The sequence below is a fragment of the Chlorocebus sabaeus genome, chromosome 9, assembly GCF_047675955.1.
Source record: "Chlorocebus sabaeus isolate Y175 chromosome 9, mChlSab1.0.hap1, whole genome shotgun sequence".
In the NCBI taxonomy this organism is placed as follows: domain Eukaryota; kingdom Metazoa; phylum Chordata; class Mammalia; order Primates; family Cercopithecidae; genus Chlorocebus; species Chlorocebus sabaeus.
Genome location: NC_132912.1, coordinates 51,055,068 through 51,068,417, shown reverse-complemented (window position 1 = coordinate 51,068,417; position 13,350 = coordinate 51,055,068).

The following is a 13,350-nucleotide window of genomic DNA, read 5'->3' as shown; positions in this document are numbered from 1 at the left end:
GTAGGTGTTTTATAAAAACATAACCTCAAATGTAGAAAATAACCCTATGTACAAACGTCTTTACAATAGTGAAAAGTCAGAAATGACTCAGATGTTCGAAGAGGAGTATTCCAACTCACTTGACAGGATATAGAGCAACTAATAAAGTAATTTTTACAAAGTAATAACATGCAGAAGCCCATTTGGGGGGAAGACAGTGTACAAAATTTGTTTACACAGCATGCTCACAAAAATACATGGGAAAGAAAAAGGCTGTAATGAAATATAATAAAATGACAATAACAGCTGTATCTGGGCTGTATGCCTAGGAGAGCATCGACGCCTCCTCCTCTCAATTTTCTGTAGTTTTCAAACTTTTATTAATGTCACAGCAGTGGTCCCACTTCTAAAAGAGCCCTCAGCCCCAGTCCAGCTCAGTCACCACTCAACGCCTGTCCCTGGCAGGACCTGCCATCTGGTGGGTCAGATGGTCCCAGCTGGGGTGTTTCCAGGAGAATCGTCCCTGGGTTCAGTCCTGCAGTGACTTCTGCCCACAGAAACCTAAATCCAACCTCGGTGGAAATGTTCAGCAGCTCTAAGTCATGGAACTGCACTAAGCTCTGTGTATTTCTCCCTTGCTTTTGAGATTTTATTTCATTTTATTTTATGCAAGTTCCATTTGTGCCAAACTTCTGCCTTAGGTCCCAATCGGGACAATTATCTTCCACGTATCTGCATCCTGTCATTTCCACAGGAATTTAGTCCTATCACATCCTGCTCTGAGCTTTGCCTGCTTCTGAGCAGTTGGGAAGAGCTTTCTCAAGGGTCAAACGTTATAGTCTAGCATGGCCCTTGTGGTACAGGGGTGGCTTTATCCTTTGCTCTCCCCAGAGTTTTGTCTGGCAGATCACCTGTACTCTAAGCTGTGTGTCCTCTTCTCGGTCATCTTCGCTGCGAGGAGCTGAGAGACACGAGCAGCTCGTGATGGAGGAGCTGATGCACAGAACAAGCTCTTGAGTGGATCATGAGCTCTAATTAAAGTTGGGGGTGGGAGGAATGCTAAGGGAGGACGCAGAGCCCAGGATCAAAAATAGACAGGCAAGAGACAGCTAGCAGTGTTTGCTTAGTGGAGGAGAAGCTGTCGAAAAAACAGAGTATGCTTAACTCTGTCCTAAGCTACTGGGGCTGAGATTATAGAGGGGTCCTGGGTTTTGAAGCAGAGAATAATGGCTTTGGGTCCTGGCTGTATCCCTTACCAGCTGTGCCTAGGAGCAGGGCTCATGGTAGCCTCTTGGTGCATGCTTAGGACTTCAGTAGGGCTCTCAGTGCATAGTTAGGACCTCCACCCAGAAGCCAGCCTGCCTGGGTCTCAGACTCTGAGTTCCCATTTATATACAGTGTCACCTTGGGCCTGTCACATAACTTCCTTGGGCCTCAGTTTCTTCATCTGTAGGATCAGATTAATGAAAACAGTAAGATGTGCCTGGCACCGAATGAGCGGACAACTGCAAGGTGGCACAGCCTGTGTGTGCCACAGGTGGAGTGCTTGCTATTGAATCTAGCACAGCATTTGGCACACACAGGAACACCTCACCCTGACTCTCCCAGCCTCAGTCCTCCCTGACTTCCTGGGTGTATCAGAAGCAGACCTCATCTGTGGTTCTGTCCTTCCGAGTCCTCCTGGCCCCAAATCCGGCTGTCCTTGCTCTTGGCTTCTCAAGTGGGGTGGTTCTAGCTCCATGGTGGCCTTCCTGGAGCTGTCCAGCCTAGCTCTCATCTCCTATACCCCTACACCCCTCACCAGGTGAAAAAGGGGTTTCATGGACCCCTGTACCAGGGCTGACTACAGCCTGGGCACTAACAGCCTTCTCTCCAGACACAGACAGCAGAATGCTGGTGACAGAGACCCTGGGTCCCAGCTACTGTGCATCCTCACCTGGCCTTGCTTCTCCCCAACCCTACTCCTGGGCCCTGTAGTCAGGCAGCACATGAGGCTTACAGCTGGCTCTCCTCACCCAGGCTGCACGGGAACAGAGCTCCCTCACTGACTCTTCCCTTGTTGCCTCCCTCTCTCCCATCCTTGCCCCCAGTGACAGCACAGCAGGCACACAGTGGGCAGGACATATTCTACCACTCCACTACATCCTGGCCCATGCAGCCGCTGAGCCAGGTAAGGTGTCGAATCCAGGATTATGGACCCCCAAAACGAGCCATGAGGAAGCCAGGGCCCTTCCTGCTAGAGCTGCCGGAGTGGAAGTCCATGAGCGAACATTCTAAGAAAATTTGACCCTCAGGCCTCTGCCTCCTTCCCAAGGCTTTCACAGGAACAAACAGGGAATTATTCATTCTTCAACCTGGGTGAGGAAGCCCTTCTCCTTGGGACCCCACACTCACATTGTCTTTGCTGTTCCCTAGAAGCATTATTTATTTTATTTTATTTTATTTTATTTTATTTTATTTTATTTTAGATGGAGTTTCACTTTTGTCACCCAGGCTGGAATGCAATGGTGCAATCTCAGCTCACTGCAACCTCTGCCTCCCAAGTTCTAGTGATTCCCCTGCCTCAGCTTCCCGAGTAGCTGGAACTATAGGTGCTTGCCACCACTCCTGGCTAATTTTTGTATTTTTAGTAGAGAGGGAGTTTCACCATGTTGGCCAGGCTGGTCTCGAACTGTGATCCATCTGCCTTGGCCTCCCAAAGTGCTGGGATTACAGGCGTGAGCCACCGTGCCTGGCCAGAAACATCATTTATAATGGTAGCCATTAAAAATGTAAGGATGAGCAAATGAGCAGATGTTGGGCGCAACCTGATTTACCTTTTCTGAAAATCTATTTTCCCATTAGGAAGAAAATTGATAACAGTTTCAATATAGACTTAATAGAAGCCACTCATTGAATAATTTTATTTGATCATTTTTTCCGGCATATATAAAATTACACAAAAGAAAAAAGAAATTTATTATACAGCTCCGTGTACAAAGGGCTTACAACTGGGGTCAGATCTTATTGCTTTTGGCCAAAAGCCCATGATAGAATTTAGACTGAAGAGTATATAAGCTGTGATCCTCAGAGTGGTACAGGGTATATTGGGACCCCACTAGAAAGATCTTTAGCATTTCAAAGCTTGCTCATAAAAGGAGTCTTCATAGTACCCACCGTATTGATTTATCTGGGCTGTCTAAAAATCTCTTTAACTCCAATGTTTTGAAGAGCCACTGCATAGAAAAAGTGGATCCAAAAGTGACGAGTCTGTCTGTATCAGCAGTTAGGAACCAGCCTTCTGTGGGATTGATTTCCCTGAGTGCTACTCAGAGTAACAAGGGATTCTGGGTGTGGATCTAGGACAAGAGACAATATGGGAATTCCACTACTTTCAGGATGGAGGTGACACCTGTCCTGGCCTCTAACACTGAGTCGGGTTAGGAAAAAATCTTTTGATAGTTCAAATATGTTCCACCCTTCACCTTCAAAAGCATTTTCCCCTGCAAAACTGGTTTCTGTGATGTCTCAAAACCATGAGTGCCTTCTCTGTGCTCCATCGCCCATGGGCCTGCTGACTCCCCAAGAAACTCCTGTTCATGAAAACCCCTCAGGGGAGAAAGCACATGGTAGTAGGGCAGGGAAGGCACTAGAGTGTGCCCAGGCCCACTTGCCTGGGGCAGGTGAGGCCTGGGGGTAGGAAAGGACCTGCCTGTATCATACCATCAATGGTGGCCTGGCTCTGGTCGCTCTTCTCTTAGACCCATGCCTTGTAAGCCCCACATCAGGGTGACTTCTGCTTCTCTTCCGAGGAGGCCAATTTTTTCCTTTCAAAAGTGAATTTGATTTGAGAAAAGAGTAAAAGTTCACTTAGAGCCAAGTCTAGAAAAGGAGGTGAGCAGTCATGGGTGAAAGCCAGTCAGGTTAAAGGAGTCTCAGGCCAGGCATGATAGCTAACACCTATAACCCCAACGCTATGGGAAACCAAGGTGGGAGGACTGCTTGAGACCAGGAGTTTGAAACCAGCCTGGGCAACATAGTGAGACCCTGTCTCTAAAAATCTGGCTGGGCATGGTGGCACAGACCTGTAAACCCGATACTCCGGAGATTGAGGTGGGAGGATCACTGAAGCTGAGGAGTTTAAAGTTACAGTGAGCTATGATAGTGCCATTGCACACCAGCCTGGGTGACAGAGCAAGACCCTGTCTCTAAAAATAAAACGTTTAAAAGGGAGTCTTTCCTGTGATTACCTTACGAACAGCTTATTCCCTCTGAATTTCATTTCTGTAGAGTCCACACTTGAAAACTAGTCTGTGATGTGATGTGACTGAAATGGCCAATGTGAAATAGTTCTCAGGTTTGTCACCCGCCTATCCTATCTGTCTCTCAGGATGCGCCATGTAGCCATGTACTGCTCTCTCATCCTTCTGTCCTTTCCGTACGCAGTTCTGACCTCACCTCTGTTCATTTTCTCTCCTGAAACTGTACACACTTAAAGAAAAACACAAGTTAGATTTGATACAGACATAGACTGTCTTACAGACAGAGACTCACTTCCCAGATCTTTGCTCTCTAGTCTCCTTTCACCAGAGTTAGCAAATATCTAATTCCCAGAGACGCAAACCAACAATTTGAGAACTGAAAATGATCTTTGTTTCACCTCTTCAATTGATCAAATACTTGCTGAGGTCATGGAAAGAAGGCATTGAAATTAAATCAGACAGCCCCAGCTGGAATCCCGGCCTTGTCAACATCTCATGGAGAGCCAGACAGAAGGAAGGGTGCCAGGATGGAATGGAGGGAGTGTAGAAAAGGAAGTGACTTCCCACTGAGTGACAGGCACTAAGCTGGGCACCTTCACTTGCTCTGCTGTGTGGCGGATGCGGTAAGTGTCTCACTCCAGATCAGCATGGCACCTCCAGTTTGAGCCACAGCAAGTGGACAATTTCTAGCACACATGCTAACATATCCCAAGGTTCAAGCCTTTGGTCTCTTTGCTTCTCTGCTTCTGAGTTTTCTCTGAAAGCACAGCATCTCACTCAGCTCATGTGCTGCCTGGAAATATGGGAAGCTGTGGCTTCCTAGAGCCAGTAGACACATACTCCAAACGTGTGGGTTTTAAACAGACAATTCTGGGTGACTCTTCTCAGAGGTTACTGCAGAGCTGAGTCTCTGCTATCTATAGAAGCTGTCTTGCTAATACACATCTCACAGGCTTTTTGCTCCCTCACTCTCCCTACTCCCTCACTGGCATCATCTCCAAGGTTCTGCTTGGGGGGAAGCTCAAACAAAAGCAACTCCAACAAAAACAGGAAGAGCTCTGCAATCTATATTCTTAGCTGTCTTCTCAGAAAGGTGAATGCTCCAGAATCGCTTGAACCCAGGATGCGGAGGTTGCAGTGAGCCAGGATCATGACACTGCACTCCAGCCTGGGTGACAGAGTGAGACGCCATCTCAGAAAAGAAAGAAGAAGGAAAGAAGGAAAGAAGGAAAGAAAGAAAGAGAGAGAGAGAGAGAGAGAGAGAGAGAGAGAAAGAGAGAGAGAAAGAAAGAAGGAAAGAAAGAAAGGAAGGAAGGAAGGAAGGAAGGAAGGAAGGAAGGAAGGAAGGAAGGAAGGAAGGAAGGAAGGAAGGAAGGAAGGGAAAGAAAGAAAGAAAAGAAAAAAGAAAGAAAAGAATGCTGTCAAGTAAAAGCCCGTTTTGTCTGCTGAGCCCCCAAATGATTTGGATGTGAGTTCTGAGGAGAAGCATTTGAAGTCCCTGTGTTATCTGGTGCAGATGGGAGGAGGGAAGAGAAGAAAAAGAGAAGTGATAAGCCAATGGGGACATCAGTGGAAACAGGCCAAGAATGAGCTTTGTGGAAGGCACATGGAGGGAACTTTTGAAAAAGAGGAATCAAATAAGCAATTTAAGTTGTTTACACTGTGGTGTTCTATCTAATCTCCCTAACCCCTCTCAATCACATTTGCATGTGTTTTGTGACTTTCAGAGTAGGGACTAAGTTTCACACCTGCATCAGTGCGATGCACAGAGACCACCCCCCACGCCCCCCACCCTACCCAAAGAAGTTAGGACCTCAAGGCAGAAATGGTGAAGAAAATGCAAGCTCCTGGGAAATCAGAATCTGGAATCATGCGAGGTTTTCATGGCAAGGGATTGGGGTGAGCCATCTGCCACCCCACTGGTGGAGCAATGAGCTCCTCTTCCCCGCACGGCCCAGCTGAAGTCCTTCTAGTACTGCCAAGAGACACCAGCTGAAGATATGAGGGATGGGGTTGGGAGGGCTGCAGAATTGGTCCACAGCAGGAACCAGAATCCAAATCTGGGCACCTCTGCCTCCAAAACCTGAGCTTTTCACAATGCCATGATGCTCCAGCGTAAAAACACAATTTAAAAAGTCAGTGAAGGGGTTAACCTATCAATAACATCTGTCTCCTGGGCGTTTCAAGAAGGACAGTTGCCCTGGAATGGAGCATTATTTCCATGTTGTATTTCCAAGCATACTGGTAACAATTTGGCCACTTGGAGTGGCTTTTCATGTTCCCTGAACTAGCTCTGGATGTCTCCTCTATTAATTGCTGGAGGGGAAAATGAGAGTTGTAGCGTCTAGTGAATGTGGAAATGAAGCCAAATGGCTGCTAAGACTATTAGTGCAGAGACGGTGAGGAGCGCACACCTCTGCTCCCATGATCTTGTTTGGACTAAACAGAACCCTCTTTCTTATGAAGTGTTTCACCAACTTGCCTGAAAAGCTGGCTCAGCAGCGGGGTCTCTCCTTGTGTGCTGCACACAACAGCCAGAGCTGGGGGTCACTCTGCTGGCAGCCAGACCCGCAGAGACCCTGGCTGCTCCAGTTGGAACCATTTTCCCTTCAGGCTCCCTGCACGCTACATGATCTGTCATTATCCACGTTCACCTGCCCCGCTCACAGCATGTGTTCTGAAGGCAGGGACAAGGCTCCTCACTTAGTCAACACAACAGATAACCGGTATAGAGAGCTTCTATTCCAGACACTGTTCTAATGACTTTTAAATATTAACTAATTTGCTCCTCAAAAGAAAAAAAAAAAGCAAGAAAAATCTCACTTAGGAAGTAGTGCCAACCACAAGCTGGCACTGTTAGTACTACCCATTTTCCACATGAGAAATGGAGGGATTGCTGCATTATCCTCCTTAGGTAACACAGCTGGTAGGGGAGAGGACAGCAGAGCTGGGATGTAAACCAAGGTGATCTGATTTGGAAGCTGGATCTTAGCCACTATTCTAGAATATCTCTAACAAGGGAGAATCAATAGTGGTGGGTGGCATTGCATCTGATACCTTCCCCACCTGTCTGAGCATGGTGATGATCTGGAAAAACTTTTCTCAACCCCAGTGACCTAGTCCATTCAGGTTGCTGTGACACCGCACCATAGGTTGGGTGGCTTACAAGCGGACATTGATTCCTCACAGGTCTGGAGGCTGGAAGTCCCAGATCAAGGCACCAACAGGTTCAGTGTGTGATGAGGTTTTGCTCTCTGATTCATAGATTGTGCCTTCTAGTTGTGTCCTCACATGGTATTAATAAAAGGGGGAAGAGGGCCCTCTGAGGCTTCTTCTATAAGGGCATTAATCTCATTCATGAGGCTCCACCCTCATGACCTAGTCACTTTCCGAAGGTCCCACCTCCTAATACCATTGCCTTGGGGGTTAAGATTTCACCATATGAATCTTGGGGGACACACATTCAGATCATAGCACCAAGCCATTCCAGATCTGATAAACCTGTTTACACTCTGTACTGGAACCCCAGAAGCAAGGGGGAACCGAGTGGAGGGAGGTGAGATGTAAGTTCATCAGAGGGCCTATTAGGACTGGTCAGCACTGATCCAAAAGATCCAAAAGCCTCAGGTGCCATATGCCATCCTTCACCCCGACTCGAGCTCAATTTTCCAATCTCTAACGTGGGAAAAAAGGATGTCTCAAAGGAAGTTAACTGGAACAGAATAAATACTGAGAAAACCACAGCTACGCACATCAAAGGAAATCTGTGGTAAATCAAAGACAAATAGAATATATTAAAGTTAGAGAGGGGAGAATGTTAGATTACCTTAAGGGTCCAACAGTAAAACCAAACATAGACTTCTCCATAAAAATAATGGAAGCCAGTGGGTAATGCAACCACATCTTCAAAGTTCTGAAGGAAAATCAACTACAGACCTAGAATTCCATATCCAGCAAAAATAACAGCAAAATAAAAGTATTTTCAGGCAAACAAAGAGAGTTTACCACCAGCAGGCTGACAAGCAAGAGAAATACCAGAAGGTTTTCTTTTGACAGAGGAAAATGATTCCAGATAGGAGCAGAGAGACACACAAAAAAGAATAATGAACAACAGAAAGAGGAAATATGTGAGTAAACATAAATAACTCTTGACTGTGTAAAGCAATAATAATGATGGCTTGTGGGATTTATTAGGTGTAGAATTGAAATGCATGACAACAAAAGCACATAAGGCAGATGGGTAAATGGAATTGAAGAATAACATCCTTACATTGCATGGGAAGAGGTAAAAATATCAGTCTACATCATGTTAGTAAGTCAGTGATGCCTGTTGCAATCTCCAGGATAACCTTTAAAATTAGTAAAATAATACATAAGAAACTTGCTAGTAAAGAAGAAAGAATGGAAGAATTAAAAATAATTATAATCCAAAGGAAGCAAGAAAGAAGAGAAAATAGAACATGAAGCAGGCAGAAATAGCAAAGAGTGACAAAAGGGGTAATTATAGACGTAAATATCTCTGCACATGCAGTAAGTTTAAACATAATATATATTTCAATAAAAGACATAGATCATTAGACTGGAGGGAAATAACTACTTACAAAAGTAACACTTTGGATGATTCAGAACAGTTTAAAATAAAACGTTGAAAAAGACATAGAGGATCTCTAAATGCATTTTAAGTGAAAGAAGTCAGTCTGAAAAAGCTGCATACTGTATTATTCCAGCTATATGACATTCTGGAAAAGGAAAGCTATGGATACAGTAAAAAGATCAGTGGTTGCCAAGGGCTGCGGGGAGGGAGGAATGAATAGGCAGAGCACAGACAATTTCAAGAATTTTTAGGGCAGTGAAACTATCCTTTATGATACTATGATGGTGCATATATGTCATTGCATATTTATCAAAACCCACAGAAGGTAAAATACCAAGAGTGAACCCTAATATGAACTATGGACTCTGGGTAATAATGATGTATCATTGTAGTCCATCAATTGTAACAAATGTGTAATTTGTTTTTGACAATTATAACAAATGCACAATTTGTTGTTGATAATTACAATAAATGCACCATTGTGGCAATGTTAAGAATGCATGAGTTGAGGAAAGGGTGTGTGTGAAATCTCTGTATCTTCTCAATTTTGCTGTGAACCTGAAATTGCTCTAAAAATAAATAAATAAATAAAGTTAATGGAAAATGATGTGTCAGGCAAATATGAAGTTAAAATAAAAGTTGAAGTTGTATTAATATCAGACTTTGAGGCAACAAGCATTATTAGAAATAAAGAGGGACATTTGATAATAAGAAAAGTTTCACCAGAAAGATGAAATAATACTAAAATTTTACATTTAACAACATAGCCTCAATACATGTACAAGAATAACTGACAAAACTAAAATGGAAATAGGCAAACCCACCCTGGCTGGAGTGCAGGTTTGTGATCACCACCCACTGCAGCCTCTCAACCTCCCTAGGCTCGGGTGATCCCTCCGATCTCAGCCCCACACCAGGTAGCTGAAACTATAGGAGATCGAGAGAGACAGAGACAGAAAGAGAGAGAGAGGAGATACCGAGGTCTTACCTTGTTCACTTTCACTTGCTTATTGTTATTGTTGTTTATCATTTGTTATTATGCTTACTGTTGGTTGGTTAGTTTATTTATTTTGAGACAGGGTCACTCAACCTTTTGGGCTCAAGCCATCCTCCTACCTCCAGTCCCCCACCCCCACTCCGGAAGCTGGGACTGCAGGAACATGCCACCACAATGGTTTGCATTTGTATTTTTTAATATTTTGTGTGTCGTGTGTGTGTGTGTGTGTGAAGATGGGGTTCCGGGTTCCACCATGCTGCCCACACTGGTCTTGAACTTCCTGTGTTGTTTTTCTAGCCCTACTTTCAGTTTGTTTCTACAGTACTTACTTGGAGTTGCTGTTGTTTTACTTCTTTGTTCTTCTCTCTCTCTCTCTCTCTCTCTCTCTCTCTCTCTCTGTTTTTGTTTTTGTTTTTATTTTCCTGCGCTCCTTTCTGCACGCTGAAGTTTGAAACATCTCCCTCAGTAACTGGCAAAGCAAGGAGATCATAAAATTCAGCAAGAAAATAGAAGATTGAACATCACAGGTAAAAAAAATTACTCAATTGGCTAATATGGAATATGTCACCCAGTATTTTAGAACTGTTTCCAACCTAGGCTTGAAGTGGGGAGAGAAGGGAGTGCTTATAGGAAGAACGGTTGCCTTGAGAAAGGCAACAAGCTCGGGACAGCTGCTAGGAGGGATCTGAGAGCTGACATCCCAACCTCGCTCTTTTCCCACCCAGGGCTCTCCATTGGCCAAGTCCAAATGAAGACCACTGATACAAACCCTGTACTTCAGCCTCCCTGGGCAGAGTAGTGGAGAAGGGTGGGCAAGACAACTGGGGGTGGAGGCAAAGGAAAGTTGCCCAGCACAGGTGTGAAAAAGGAAACTTTCTTTTCTACCACTCAATGTAATTTTTGATTCCCTACTCCATCCTATCTTTTATACCACTTAATTGATTCATTTTCCTGTAAATTCAGTCTTTGTATGATTTCTTGTCACTTAAGATTTAAAACTCATTTATATCAGGATTTTTCCCTTTTCAGGAATTCTTCCCTTTTCATGGCTTTTCATTGCTCCCGGGGCTGATGCTAAACTCTGAAGTTTATACAGCAACAGAGGAGAGAAAAGGAGGAAGATGCCCTCTTCTTACTTTCCATCTCTATCAGGTCTCCAGTGACTTCATGCTTTAAATAGGACTCATCCCACTTGGTCCATGGCATAGACAGTGTACGGTGGGTGCTCCCTTCAGTGATGGCTTCTCTGATCTGCAGGCCCCAGTAGCCCCATGGGGATATCAGACTACTGACTCAGCCATATCTCCAGCCAGTTTCTACTAGAAATTGTCCCAGCTGCAAGAGTCTATGTCTCAGCCACTAGACCCTGGTTAGACCCACTGTAGTGTGTCTATGTTTCTACTAACTCCTTGGTCCCACTAGGCACACCTTAAAAAATTGGGGTACTCTACCAAGCCTTGGGGAACTATGGGGTGTATTGGGAAAAGGGACTATCCCTAACCCTGTCATAGGTAGGTATGCCTACCCCTCAACCTCTCTGTGGTCCCAGGACAGCACAGTAGATGTCACTAGCTTGCTGCTGGGCTACATGGCAGAAAGTGTGATACAAGTCCTCTCTACTCCCCATCCTGAACTTTATGAGGAGAATGCAAACAGTAGAGTGTCCCCAACATGCCCTGACTGATGGGGGCACCTCAGTTTGGAGGGTCTTTGCAGACCCATGTGGAGGGAATGGGGAGAGCCAGAGACTGGATTACATCTCCTTTCAAGGATTTCCCAGTGCGCACTCGTACAGTAGCACTTGGACACAGAGTCTGGCCTCTGTGTACTCTGGTTCAGTGTGACAAGTGTCACTGCAGCTCAGGGCGACCCCATATCATGGACATGGCACGGAAGAAAAGGATGCTGGTGAGTGTCTCATGAGTCCCCCTCACAGTGCCCTGCCTAAGGTGAACAATTGGTTCTACCTCTTGCATGCTCAGTCTCATCCCCACTCACCTTCTGAAGGTTTTAATTTCTTCAGCCACCCTTTTCTCTCCTACCGCATCAGCCTCTCCCCTCTGCTGGATCACCCAACAGCACACGTGCTCTAGGGGCTCATCTGAAAGCCAATAAGAATCCCCTTGGCTTTCCTCCTTCTCTCCGCTACTGTCCCATTTCACCACTCCATATCAGCAAAACCTCTGTCTAAGGCCATCTACACTGGCTCTACACTGGCTCACCTGCTCTGCTCTCTTCAACTCACTCCAGGTGGGCATGCATCTCTGTCGCTTTACTGAAATTCCTTTTGTCAGTGTCACCATAAACCTGGCTAGAGTCAAATCTTTTTATTGCCTCCTGAACGGCACAGTGGCCACAGCTCTTTCTTGGACACAACCTCTCGTGGCTCCTGTAAACACCACCCTCTCCTTGTTTTCCTCCTCTCCCCCGAAGCTCTCCTCTCAGCCTCATTGGCTGTCTTCCTCTGTTACCCCCAACCTATGAACATTAGCACCAAAGCATATTTCTGATCTTTTTTCTCCAAGTCTCACCTATGCTTTCCTCCAAATGCTACTGGTTCTCATATTTACTCACAAGCCAATCCCCACTTTCAGCCTGCAAAGCTCCCTACCCAACTGCCTTTCTGATCTCTCCACTTGCATCTCCAGCTGGCATCTGAAACCTAGCAGGATGAAAATAGAATTTCTGGCTGGCCCCTTCCCTGCAGCCTGTCTCTTGACCCAATTATCCACCCAGATAGCTTCTCCCACCCCTAATTTGGGAGGTGCACACATTGATCCCGTCTCCTTAATGCACCATGCTTGAGCATCACAACAGACCCCATAGCTGGCATCTTCATGGTGGACCTCCCTGGTCCAAGTCGTCACCCCCTCTCACTGGAGCTATTTCAATATCTCAATACCTTCAACTCCTCTCCTGGCACCTTTCCTTCCCCTCTATGATCTCTTCTCCATCCAGCAACCACAGTAATGCATAAACATATCAGAAACATGAAGCAGCTCGTGTTACTCCCCTGCATAAATGCTTCAACACTGTCTGTGTAGTCTTAGTATAAAATTCAAACTCTATGCCAGGTCTTCTTTATATACTTATTTTTTCAGTGATGGTCAAACCTTGGACTCTTATTTCATATCTCAAAAACCAAAAATAAGCTAACAAATAAATAAATAATCTGAGCATACTCATATTTAATTTGAATTCTAAAAGCTTCATTGAGGGACTTGAATGAGTTATCTTCCAATACATGTGACAAATGTGGTTAATTTGTCATTTTGATTTTAGCCAGCCAAATCTTATCTAGTATCAACATGAGCATCAAGTTTCACAAAACTAAAGCCAAAATGGTTGTTTTAAACTGTCCCAGTTGCAAGACTCTATGTGCATTCTCTCATATCAAAATTTCTCCTAAGTAGCAGAGTACCTGTAGTGGGAAAGGTATTTATGGGGCAACAATTAAATGGAAAGTTGAGGCTGGGAGGGAAGAGAACTTGCCCAAGGGCAGGTGACCACCAGATAGCAGAGTTGGGGTGCAACCTCAG